The sequence below is a fragment of the Asterias rubens genome, chromosome 7, assembly GCF_902459465.1.
Source record: "Asterias rubens chromosome 7, eAstRub1.3, whole genome shotgun sequence".
Classification (NCBI taxonomy): domain Eukaryota; kingdom Metazoa; phylum Echinodermata; class Asteroidea; order Forcipulatida; family Asteriidae; genus Asterias; species Asterias rubens.
The window spans coordinates 3,249,496-3,262,502 of record NC_047068.1 but is presented as its reverse complement, the minus strand read 5'-3'; the positions used below and the strand labels follow the sequence as shown (position 1 = coordinate 3,262,502).

The 13,007-nt window shown below is 37.0% G+C and overlaps 1 long non-coding RNA gene across 1 annotated transcript; it reads right to left on the bottom strand.

The window, feature by feature from the left end:
* Window positions 1–1,353: 1,353 nt before the first annotated feature.
* LOC117292187 lies at window positions 1,354–7,323 on the bottom strand. The gene is made up of 4 exons (XR_004519268.1): window positions 6,236–7,323; window positions 4,258–4,367; window positions 3,713–3,834; window positions 1,354–3,177 (listed from the first exon to the last, which is right to left on the bottom strand). It is a non-coding gene; the product is annotated as an uncharacterized LOC117292187 (long non-coding RNA).
* Between the last annotated feature and the right edge of the window lie 5,684 nt (window positions 7,324–13,007).

Sequence of the window (13,007 nt, the reverse complement as noted above, 5' to 3'; positions counted from 1 at the left end):
AAACGTATTATTTTTATTCAGTTTCTGCATTAACCCTTGTAGGAAGTCTTCACTTATTGTTTCAATAAGTTCGAATAACTAAGGCCCGCATGTCTTGTCGCAGCACAGTTGGATTCTCCCAACAATAGTTGCTTGCTTAAGTAAAACAAAAAAATACAAACTTATGAGAATTTTTTAGACAAATTTAGTAAGTTTTGATGTTTTTTCCTAAAGTATGGTGGCCCTGAAGGGACATCGCACATCGCAAATATTTGTAAAGATATTTGCGACATCGCAAATATTTGCAAAGATCATTGCAAAGATATTTGCGACATCGCAAATATTTGCAAAGATATTTGCGATGTGCGCTGTCCCTTCACTCTTAAAAAAATTGGGCAATGAGAGACCAACCCATAGACCAATGTTGGGAAGCATACCAACTGCCCACGCTATTGGTCTTTGGTTACCCATCGAGGTTGGGTGTTGCAATTTAACATTAATTGGGAAAAACAGTTTATCCCAATAATTGGTTACTTACAATTGCCCTGCAGTTGGTCAAATTTAATTCACTATTTCGTTGGTTGTATTTTATTCACCCAAGAGTTGGTTAAATTTGAATTACACAACCATTGGTAAATTTAATTTGGTTGGTTAAATTTGGTTGGTTAAATTTAGTTTACCATTTTGTTGGTCGTTTTGATTCACCCAAGAATTGGTAACATTTGTATTACAAAATTATTGGGTAAATTAAATTACACCAATAATTGGTCTTTGGTTGGTTAAATTTAATTTACTGTTTTGTTGGTCGTTTTTATTCACCCAAAAGTTGGTTACATTTGCCTTACACAAATATTGGGTAAATGTAATTACACCATTGTTGGTCTTTAAAATGAACTCCACTAGTTGGTTAAATCGAAGTAACCAACAGATGGTTATAAATTTACTACTTTGTTGGTTTTTTGTATTCACCCAAGAGTTGGTTATATTTGCATTATTACACAATCATTGGGTAAATATAGTTACACCAAGTATTGGTAAATTAGAAAACTACTCCAATAGTTGGTTAAATCTCTTTTACTAATAAATGGTTTTAACCAATTTAACCAATTCATGGTAATTACTGCCTTAGTAAAATGGTTACTGAATGTGTTTTATATATTTTCTCCCAATAAATGATCTTTGATTTTCAGTAGTACCCGTGAATAGACAAACAATAACTTCTTGTTGGTAATTTATTTACCAATCAATTTAGCATACAAGTAAAATTGTTATCCATTAATTGGTATTTATGATGCACTGTTGACAAACGTTGGTCTGTAAACCTTACCTACAAAAAGGGGGCAACAGAATAGAGACAGTTAAACATGAAAGCCATCATTTACAAGAGTTTTAATAAGTCTTGTATGACATTTTTTAACAAAATTATACATAATAACTTTCTTTGATAACAAAATATATGGTCAATCTCGAGCTCTTAAACACCAAACCAATTTGGATAAAATCCTTCTCTGTACAAACGAACAAAGCAGGCAAGAGTAAAAACATACCTGTTCAGTTTAAAACTACTTGCATTATATGAGGAATCTTATGTCATCGATTAGATTAACTGTGAAGACAGAGCCCAATTTAATGACACTGCTTACCGTCATTAATCAAAATACTGGCAATTACACTAGACGAATATTCTATGCCTGTGTAAGCATAATTATGGGTTAGCAAAGACTATTCTACTTGTGCGTGTACACACTTCAGGTAATGAAGGATTTCTCACTTACTTTGCTAGCACAGAAAATCTGCCTTTTAAACAAACTATAATGATACACTCTTTTGATAAACATTACAACAATTAACTATTATACTGGTATGAGATCCTTACACTCAAATGATTGGTACATCATCAGAAACAAACTAATTGCAGCAGATTATTGAAGTTTGTAAAACTTTAAATTTAAATCATTCTGATAAATTATTCCTGAGATGATTTAATATTTGTGAAAAAGATTGGATGTGGCAAGTGCGCATGCTCATACTGTAAAGACTATCATATCCTCTAAAGGAAGTAATGCTAGTGTTTTTGGCCATGTACACTTGCAAAAAAAAGCATTTTCCAAGCATTTTGTTATAAATTATGGAAATAGGCTTACTAGGATAATAAAGATGCTTTATCATTTCAAAAAGTAATTCAAGTTAGCTTGCACTACTTTGGTATTAAACAAATACTGAAGTGAAAGTTGTGGAGCAGTATACAGTGACTGAATTGGATGAGTTTTTACAATGTTGTTTTGCTAAAGAATGTTCGAACCAGTAGTGATAAACACGACGTTGTTATTGTCACTGAATATGTATGAGGTATAATAAAAATAATAATAACATGTTTTTATGGGTTGGAAGTTGATGAAGTACTTGGTAGTTTGTCAACTTCCTTGGGGAACTAATATCATCTAACAATCCTCCAAACAATGTTATTTGTATAATACCAAATTGAAGCTTATATGAGCAATCCAACTTTTGCGACATCATACCCATCTTTATAGAACCAGTAACATTTTTGGAGAACAAGATTACAGAAATTTGGGGTCCATTATTTTTTTAAACTGATGTATAAAAAACAAAAAATGAAAACAAACTTGTAATGAATTTAACTTATATATTTGTCATGAGATCCTGAAACTTAAATGATCCTGAATCTTAAAAAAAAAACTGATTGAAAACATGATACTACTGAAGTTGGTAAACGTTTAGATTTAAATCAGCCTGATAAATTATTCCTGAGATAACTGAACATTTTTAGAGAACAAGGAACTTGAAAATTACAGAAATTTGTCGTCCATTAGTCTTTGAAAACCAAAGAAGTGCTTTTCATTACTTTTGAGCAGAATTTTTTGTGTGATTCATCAGAAAAGCTCTGATATCGCGCACTGCTGGGCGAGCGGTTCCTGGCAGGTTGTAAACAACACACTGCAAAAATTCCCAGACTGCCTTAACAGACACTTGATAACTGAGATTTAGCACATAATGCGCCTTAAAAGCAATGTCTACTGCATCAAGCAATGAAGAAGACTCCACTGCACGCCTTTCAATTACCACAAATGTCTGGCTTGGCAGCAACTTGTTCCCAGTAAAGAGGCCAAGTATGTAGGGCTGTGGTTTGTCCTTCTCACTGATGTTCCCCAGATACTGCTCGATGTTGGTTGTAGCCTTGAAGAAAATATAAAACCAAATTTATTTAAGCAGTTAAATTAATCTATTGTGAATCTTTAAGGAAGGTTGCGACACAACTAACACTTCAGTTTAACAATTATTGATTTGATATTTAAAGGTATGATACATCATTGGTTTTGGAGAAGTATATTCATTCCAATAGTCCAGTTCTCAAGAAACACACAATAAGGTTTCGGTGTTATCAGTGATTTTGTTCATGTTCATTAGTTTTATGCAACTGGAACAAGCCGTAACATTCTACTCAAAACAGAAAAGAAAATTCTAAGGTGAAAATAAACCCAGGAGGATATGTACTAGTTTGAACCTTTTGTATACTTTTAGTAAATGTTTAGGTTTAAACTAATCCGTAAATGTTTGATCTTTATACTATTTTTGTTTTGCCTTGCCTGCTATGCTATGCTATGCTAGTGCTATGGCTCAACTTTCTTTGCATCGCCTTGCCTTGCTTCACTTTACAAATTAATTGTTAACTTTAGCAACTGTTGAAAACCTTCAATTATATCCAATTTACCGGTTTGAGGTGGATGAAAGATGTCAAGCTCTGTGCTAAAGCACACCGTCCACCAGACTTGCCTTTAGCCCTTCCTCCAAGTAGTACCGGCAGAACTAGAAGTGCTAAATTATTCTTCTCAACTGTAATGTGAAACATGGAAAAAGTGTCAATAGACAAGCGCATTATTTTTTTGATTGATTCACAACTTTATTGATCCTCACTGTCATTGGTGGTGTTTGTACTTTCACTAGTACTTGCAGGCATAGAAACATGAACAGGTATGGCATCATCGACTTCATCAGGCTCATTTACATGTGAAATACCCTCTTTATGCTTGGATTGTAAGTGTCTCTTAAAGGACGAACAATAAGAGAAAGTTTCCTCACAACCATCTTGGCTACAAACTATTTTTGTTTGAGAGTTTGTAGAAATGTTGTGAATGTACTTTAGATGGCTGAAAAATATCTCAATGTTTCCATCAATTGTGATAAGACACCTAAAGCATGTGAAACCCATGTTATAGCGACCAGTTAATGGATGGAAGATAGCTAGACACAACTTACTTCCGATCTCCAACCTCTTAGAAATTTGAGTCGGGTGCCAATCTTTGGTATCAGTTCTTGTATTGATGCCTCGTCAAGCAACTCCAAAGCTGCTTTGTCTATCTGATTCTCTGTAAAATGAACATAAATGTTTTTCTTAGCAAATTTACGAACTAAAAATGTTTGCTGCACTTAAAATTACAAAACACTTTCTAGTCCCAGGTTTTTTGGCAAAAGGAAGGAAGAAACCCATTTTGATTATTTTTTTCAAGATGTTTTGACCACCTGATTTACATCTTTCATTGGCTACAGTGTTGTTGGAAACATGACCAAATCAAAGGTTTCGCTCAATTTGATGTTTTCAAATGTGGAATTGTTCATTTTTAGACATTTAAAAAAAAATAGAAACTGAAAAAATAAAAATCCACCATGTGGACATGAAAAGGGATGCAGGTAGGGACGAGGAACTGCTTAAGTTTGATTTTGATTTAGGAATAACTAACATTAAGTATGAAAGGAATACTTTTCATGTTTAGGAAGGGTGTAGAAATGGGATTTTCATTTTTATTTTTTTTGTAAACCCAAACTGTAGCCTTGGTGAATTTTGAATCTCTGAAAATAGGCATAGGGGCCTACATATTTTATTTACAAAAAATGGAAAAGATTATTTTTACCCCGACCCCTGAATAAGAAAAACAGTTTGGATAGTCATTTGTTTAAATTGTCAAATCAAACATATCTGCCAAGTTGTATGTAATTTGGCCACAAAACGTACAAAAATTACATAAAAAGATAGGCCTACTTATGTAGGACAAAATTATGAACATACACTAACTTGGGTTGAAATTTTTTACTTATAAAGTGGATAACAACAGACCATCCGTTGGTCAATAAATAATAGCAAAATATTTCTACCAAGAGATGGTGTAAGTTTTTCCCAAAGTCCCAACAACTAGGGTGGCATCAACCATCTCGGTTGGGTAATGTAAACCTATAGACAGTTCACCCAATAGGATGGAGAACAGTAGACCATCTGTTGGTCAATAAATAACGGCCAGTTATTTTCACCAAGAGATGGTGTAAATTTTCTCCAAAGTCCCAACAACTAGAGTGGCATCAACCATCTCAGTTGGGCTTAAACTAGTTACCCAAATACAGTTTCCAACAAATGGTAGTTTAATTAAGTTGACCAACTCAATGCAGATGAGTTGGGTAAATATTTTCAAAAAATTGTACCAACAAAGTTATCAATATTCACCAAAAATTGGTAAAAATTGCTTTACCCAAATTACTTTACCCAAAATTACTATTTTTTACAACACGAAATGGGCAAAAAATTTACCTTGGCCCATATTATTATAACGCTTAGGACAGTTGGAGTAACATTTCATTATTAGTAATATTGGTCATCTTAAGATTTTGTTCAACAGCACTAAAAGTTAGGGATGAATGATTTATATAGAATAAGGTGGAAGGCACAGTTGTACCAAATTTCATGAAAATTGTCTGAACTGGACAATTTAATTTTGAAAATAAAGGGGAATGTCCCCACCACCAACCCCAACCCCCTCCTCCAAACAAACCAAAAAGAACCCTGTCCTGAGTGACTGATGGGTGATAAACCGTGGTTAAATCAAGGAAAACAGAACAGAAGAATAAAACCAATATCACTTATCAGATTGAATTAACTTTTTCCCCATCAGAGAATGGCCATTATGGCAGTGCGATTTGACGTCTGACATTGTTACACTCACTATCTGAATCATCCAATGGCGGCACTGCACTGTACTGCCCACTGTGTGGAGATCATGCTTGCTTTCGTTCTACACATTCTACACAGTAACGAATACCTACATACTACACCGTAGTAGCACACACTGGGGCAAACGCGGCTGATTGTGACAGGCTTTATTACACGTTATATCAGAAAAAGCCCATTGCTAGTGTTACGGTAAGCCTGAGATTTCAATACTAGATTATGATTTCAGCTGATACATACCTTCAAAAACATTCAACAGATGTCCTACTCCCCATGATTCTAGTAACTCACCAACTGACTTGTCCACCACGACCGCCTCCATTCTACTAGTGCTACACAAGTACATTATACGTACGGCTTTGCTTTTATTTTTAACACCAGCTAGTCGGCGGCAAAGCGCGTCGCGCGCTTTGTTTGGCACGCTGTGTGATGGCATTGGAATTTTCCACTGCAGTCTCCCAATCTGATGGTTAAAAAAAACACTTAAAAAGTGCAAAAATTCGAGATTTTCCCATCTCGTAGAGAAGATATTTACTTATTTTTTGGAACACATCCAAGTTATCGTGGCCGCACTATAAAATGTAATTACCACAATCATTATAATACATTAATGTAAAGCGTTGCGATACCTTTGCATAAGAACGCTAATAATAAGTGCTTTGATTATTATTATATTACTTATAGATTTTAGTCTCACATAATAATGTTGTAAGTCTATCCCAACAACTTGGGAGGCCATTTCGGTTGGGTTATATGAACCAACAGACAGTTCACCCAATAGAATGGAGATCCGTTGGTCAATAAATAACGGCCATTTTCACCAACAGATGGTGTAAGTTTGTTCCACACTCCCAAACAAGTAAGGATGCATTAACCATCTCGGTTGTTGGGTAGGCCTAAGTCTACAGTTCACCCAATAGGATGGAGAACAACAGATCATCCGTTGGTCAATAAATAACGGCCAATTATTTTCACCAAGAGATGGTATAGATTTGTTCCACAGTCCCAACAAGTAGGGTGGCATCAACCATCTCGGTTGGGTAATTTAAACCTATAGGCATTTCACCCAATAGGATGGAGAACAGTAGACCATCTGTTGGTCAATAAATAACGGCAAAATATTTTCACCAAGAGATGGTGTCAATTTTCCCCAAAGTCCCAACATCTAGGGTGGCATCAACCATCTCAGTTGGGCTTAAACTAGTTACCCAATAAATAGATACAGTTACCCAACTAATGGTAGTTTAAGCGTTGACCAACTCAACGCATATGAGTTGGTTAAATATTTTCAAATTGTACCAACAAAGTGATCAATATTCACCAAACGTTGGTAAAACAATTTTTACCCAATTATTTTTACCCAGCGTTTTTACAGTGTTCAGGGCCACCATACTAAAGGTCTTTCCAAGACGACAATTTACAAATGTAAATTAAATGTAATCGAATAAAATGTGCCCTCTCAAACCCCAGTCGTATAACGCACAGTGTGCCTATTGCTTTTATAGGGCCAGACTGTGTAACACATACAGCTATATATTGGCTGCCAAGTATTCTTGAGACAGATATAACAAGGAAGTTGACTTGCTATGCCAAATTTGAGCTACTTGTAAATAAAACAGTTTCAGCGAGGAAGGAAATGAAGTTCAATTCAGTTGCCATGTTTTATCCTAATGGAGGAAGTCATCGTATGGTTTTAATAAACTTTTAAAAAAATGTCCACAATTCCAAGCTACAATCGTATGCCCCCCCCCCCCCCTGTGTCTGTCCCTCGAAATAAAGTTGACAAACTTTTGATAATTTTTGAGACGCTATTATCATCAAGATTCTATTTTATTTATTTTTTTAAATTAAGGACACTGGACACTATTGGTAATTGTCAATGACCAGTCTTCACAGTAGGTGTTTTTTAACATAAGCATAAAATTACATACCTGTGAAAGTTTGAGCTCGACTGGTCATCGGAGTTGTGAGTTAAATATGTAAGAAAAAACACCCTTGTCAAAGTTGTGCAATTTCAGGTGCTTGATTTTGAGCCCTCAAAGTCTAAATCTGAGGTATCGAAATCAAATTCGTGGACAAGACTTCTTTTTCGAAAACTATGTCACTTCAGAGGGAGCCGTTTCTCATAACGCTTGCACTATCAACCTCTTCCCAATACTCGTTACCAAGAAAGGTTTTATGCTAATAATTATTTTGAGTAATTACCAATAGTGTTCACTGGCCATAATTCTTTATTTTATATATATATATATATTTTAATATTTCGGTGAGATCTGGGACAGTGTTATAGAGCTGCTAAGCACACAAATTTGCTTAGCATGAAATTTTTGCCTCGATAAAAACAGGATTAGCCTACCAACCAAGTTTCCACGTGATTTTCAGGATGAGCAAACAGCAGCTGAATACCAGCAACAAGCAATATGCAACAAATGGAAATTTGGTTGGTAATCCTGTTTTTAACAAGGAAGACATTTCATGCTCAGCAAGTTCTTGTGCTGAGCAGCTCTATGACATTGGGCCCTGGTTTCAAATCACATGACGTATACACAAATGGCTCGGGGCCCAGTTTAGCTGAGAATGTTGGCAATCTAATCGCGAACAAACACCCAAACAATATGCTTCAGTTTCCGACCATTACGGATCTAGAAGGGAAAACGATCCAAACTTCCTCAAGAATGGCACGATGGCTGAAACGACGTAGCCAAGTCAAACTACTTTGTGTAACACTAATGCCAACACATATTACGAATTAATACAAATCACTTCCACATTCACGGGGCAACATTTTGCAATATACACCAAAATGTAGATTTGAGATCTACATGAAGCATGGGTGGAGGGCGAGGGAGCATTGCTTGTTACCAAGTATGCTAACAACTATATTAAGTATAAATACCAATAGTGTTCACTGCCTTTAAGCAGCTCTTTGAAACTGGCCCCTTATCTTAGTGGCATAACCATTAAGTTAATAATCGAACCAAACCCCCTAAAAAGAAAAACATTATCATCCAATAAAAAAAATAGAAAAATACAAGTTATAATAAATCAATATTGAAGATTGACCTCGTACTGCAATAATTAAAACATGTTAAAGCAGTACAAATCAATAACAACTTATGTTTCTTCTGTCAGCTGTGTTAAAAAAATAAATAAAAAAAATCTATCAATGTTGCGCGGATGAGCTCTGCTATGGCTTTCCCTGCTTTTACTTGCTTTCATTTTCATTTTATTTAATGAGAGCCAAACAAGAACCTAAACAAATAGGGAAATAAATAAATAAATACATGCATAACTAATGTGTTTATTCATGATTAGAATATCAGAAACACGTGTTGAGGTAGGGGCACGTTGCAAACTACACACGGGGCTGAACTGGGTTACCCGTCCTCCTCTCTCCCCTCGCAGTCCGTAAGGATGTAGGCAGTAACTTTTAAGTTGAACTATTTACTTAAGCTTGTAAAGAATCCAGAAAACTTGTTGCATAACACTTGTACCAGTCCTTGTTGTGACCATCTTGACCAAGAAAATGATCGAGCTTCCTTGAAGCTTGAGAAAACTCCAAAGATGTAATAAGTTCCTTCAATCACAATAATTCTAAAACCCAGCTGTAGATTATGTTACGAATCTACACTGTGTAGACGAAAGTTTAGATTCGTAAAAATAGTCAACAGTTTCAATAATTCACAGAAATAGTTTAACATCAACTAGGGGCCGGGGGGTTGAGCCTACTTTTCCAACTTTTACACTGCTGCTTTTTGTACACTATGTATAGACCGGCTACCGTGCTTAATTTGTTTACAATTGGAGCTGAAATGCTTGTTGATTTGTATAAAATACTAATAAAATATAGAGTAAAAAAATTAAAATCGGGGGCCTACTACCCAAAGATTTCCTATAAAGAGCATTATAGATTTTCTCAATTTTGGCCAACATAACATTTGTCAGAAAACCAGAAGTCCAAACTCCAAGCTATAAGCAAGGGGAGCTAAATGGAGACGCATTTTGAGATGTTCTCAAGAGGTCAACTATTCCTGCCGCTATTGTTCTCTCTCTTGAATAAAGACAGAACGTGTGCATTGAGACCTTTAAATAGCAAATTCATTCAGTACATTCCTTCTGGAAGTCACTCTTATAAGATCTTCATTGTCCCGCAAATAAGGTGGTTTTGCTCTGTTTCCAGAATGCTCATTGTAAAGTATACTGCAATGCCTGCACATTTCCCCGGGTCACTTAATACTTACAGACGACTGGAAAACAGCATGGCGGACCTCTTAGCTCTAGTAGCTTGAAATTTTGACGTCGCATTTTCTGACGAATTTGATGTGCAATCAGAACTATTCCGGCATCTGTTGCACTTTTAGAACCGTTTTGCGACGTTGCTAATTAACTGAGGCTTGGCCAACAACAACCAACATTTTTGACCAATAACTGCAGTTTCAGAACGACTTTCACTGTAGAGCCCGTCAGTATATATTCACCAAGTTCTACTTCCAACAAAAGGCTTTCAAAGCTTCAGGACTAAAGTCGAATACTGGGGTTAAAAAACCGATATTCTGTTGAGGTAACTCTTCAATAAATTATTACTTATTTCTCAGACAGCCTTATGTACTTTTTTCCTTTTGGATTTTCAGAAACAGGTTTTTCAGGATTTTCAGGGCAGTGGTTGGGGTGGGGGCGGGGGCGGGGCGGGGCGGGGGCGGGGGCGGGGGCGGGGGCGGGGCCGTGCCCGGGGGTTGACCCTTGGTCAAGCCACAACTTGCCCCAAAGTGTTTATTTTACCATGTTCTCAACAACATTTTGATGGAGGGGGCTTGGGGAGACACCAGCATAGGGGCAGGTGACCCCCCCCCCCCCCACCCACTCACAATCCCTCTTCCACTCCACTGATAGTAACCTGAATTGTCATGTTGGTGCGCTAAAATCATTGGTGTACCCCATCGTGGAGCCACCCCCCCCCCCCCAACCCTCCCCCAACTGTAACTCTACCCCACCCCCAACTCCCCCCCCCCCTGTGGTTATACTGACATGCATACATACAAACTTCGCTACATTGCTATATGAATTGTTTTCTCCAGTCAGAAACAGGTGCGGACTGAGGCAGGTGTTAACAGACCAAGACAAGGAATGGCTCCAGGCAGACCCGGCAGCGAGCAGCAAGCTACCGTCAATGCTAAGCTTCAAGAGTCATTGATGGAACTGGTTCTCGCTTTGGGCGTCTTAGGATTTAAAGACTGTGACCACTAGATGGCTGATGAAGATCTATTTGCTGAACGACTAAAGGTAAGGGAAAGCTTGACCGGACTTTCTCCAGTGCTGCGCCCCCCCCCCCCCCCCAACTTTGGAACTCTCCTCCCAGCTACATCCGCTCTCCACAGAGCATAGAACAATTCAAAGATCTGCTAAAATTCCATTTGTTTTCTATTGCCTATTGTTCAGTTAATCCTTTCGTTTGCCTATTAGTAGTTTATTTATTGTTAATTTGTTGCTCTTTGCATTTTGCTTTTTTGTAAAGCGCATTGGTATTTCTTTCAGTTATTAAATGCACTATAAAAGAATTAATTATTATTATTATTTTTTTTATTGTTATTATTATAATAATAATAATAATAATAGACCGTTTTTATATAGCGCTTTTCACGCCCGAGGGGTGTCTCAAAGCGCTTTCGACATTATTACCCCTGGTCACTGGGCCTTAAATCACTCCTTAAACCATCTCAGCTCCCTGGGGAGTATGCAGCCTGTGCAACATTAATTTGCGCTACTCGGCTAAATCAATCACAAGAACCATCTCTGCCCTCACAGGTACCCATTTACCCCTGGGTGGAGAGAAGCAATTATAGTAAAGTGTCTTGCTCAGGGACACAAGTGTCACGACCGGGATTCGAACCCACACTCTGCTGAACAGAAGCACCAGAGCTTGAGTTCGGTGCTCTTATCCACTCGGCCACGACACCCCATAATTATTATTATATTCGACCTCCACTTTTAAGCATTTGTTGCCGGCTCCGCCCCTGTCAGATTTACACGACTGGCATTGGTTTACATGCAGCCAGTAGGCATTGGAAAACGTGTAGATCTCAGTTGAAATATTCATTTCATACTTTTTGCAGAGCAAAAATTGTGGACAGATTGGAGGTCACTATAGGACAAAGTAAGAAAAACGGGCGTTTATCCGACCTCCTCTTTTGAAGATTTCCTTGTGCGATTGACCTAATTGAAAAATGGTAGACGTAATTTCCCCCTATTTTAATCTATCGAGAATCTGCCATTTAATTAAGTAATATTTATGGAAACTCCATACTTTTTTAAAACAGCTTTCAAGTGAGATGTACTGAAGACACTGTGACCAGATGGCTGAAGAAGATCTACTGGCTAAACGACCAAAGGTAAGGGAAACAATGCTAGATATCCAACCTTCACTCTAAAACCCTGCGTTGCCCCACCTCCGTCATATTTATATACGTGTCCCTTTAAGTTCACTTGAGGCTTTCGTGGTTACCTACCAGATATATATAATAATTTAGTAATAATTATTTTGAACCAATTCAGGTGCTTTTGTTCACTATTATTTTATTATTATTTGTTATTGTTATTATTATTATTAATATTATTATTATTATTATTATTATATTCGACCTCCACTTTTAACCATGTGTTAACCGGTACTTTGTTAATAATGATGTAGTGGATTATAATCTTATGCTGCAAAAATACTGTACAAATTACCTCTATTGGCACATGGAAGACATTTTGCATCTCTTAAGCCGGCCAAAGGTCAACCTTTGATTTTCTTGCGCCCTCAGCAAACCGTCGGCAACACCCCGACAAAATATGCTCGGGTCACAACAACTGAGAAATCATGCGCCTGCGATTGGTTCCCGACCATCGAGATCACGTCGTACAAGTTAAAATTGTTCTACGCTTGCGACTGTTAATATTTTCGGGCGGCGAATGTTTTCAGATTGTCTTAAAATCATTAACTTCTCCACTACACTCCTTACGTTGTCTTGAT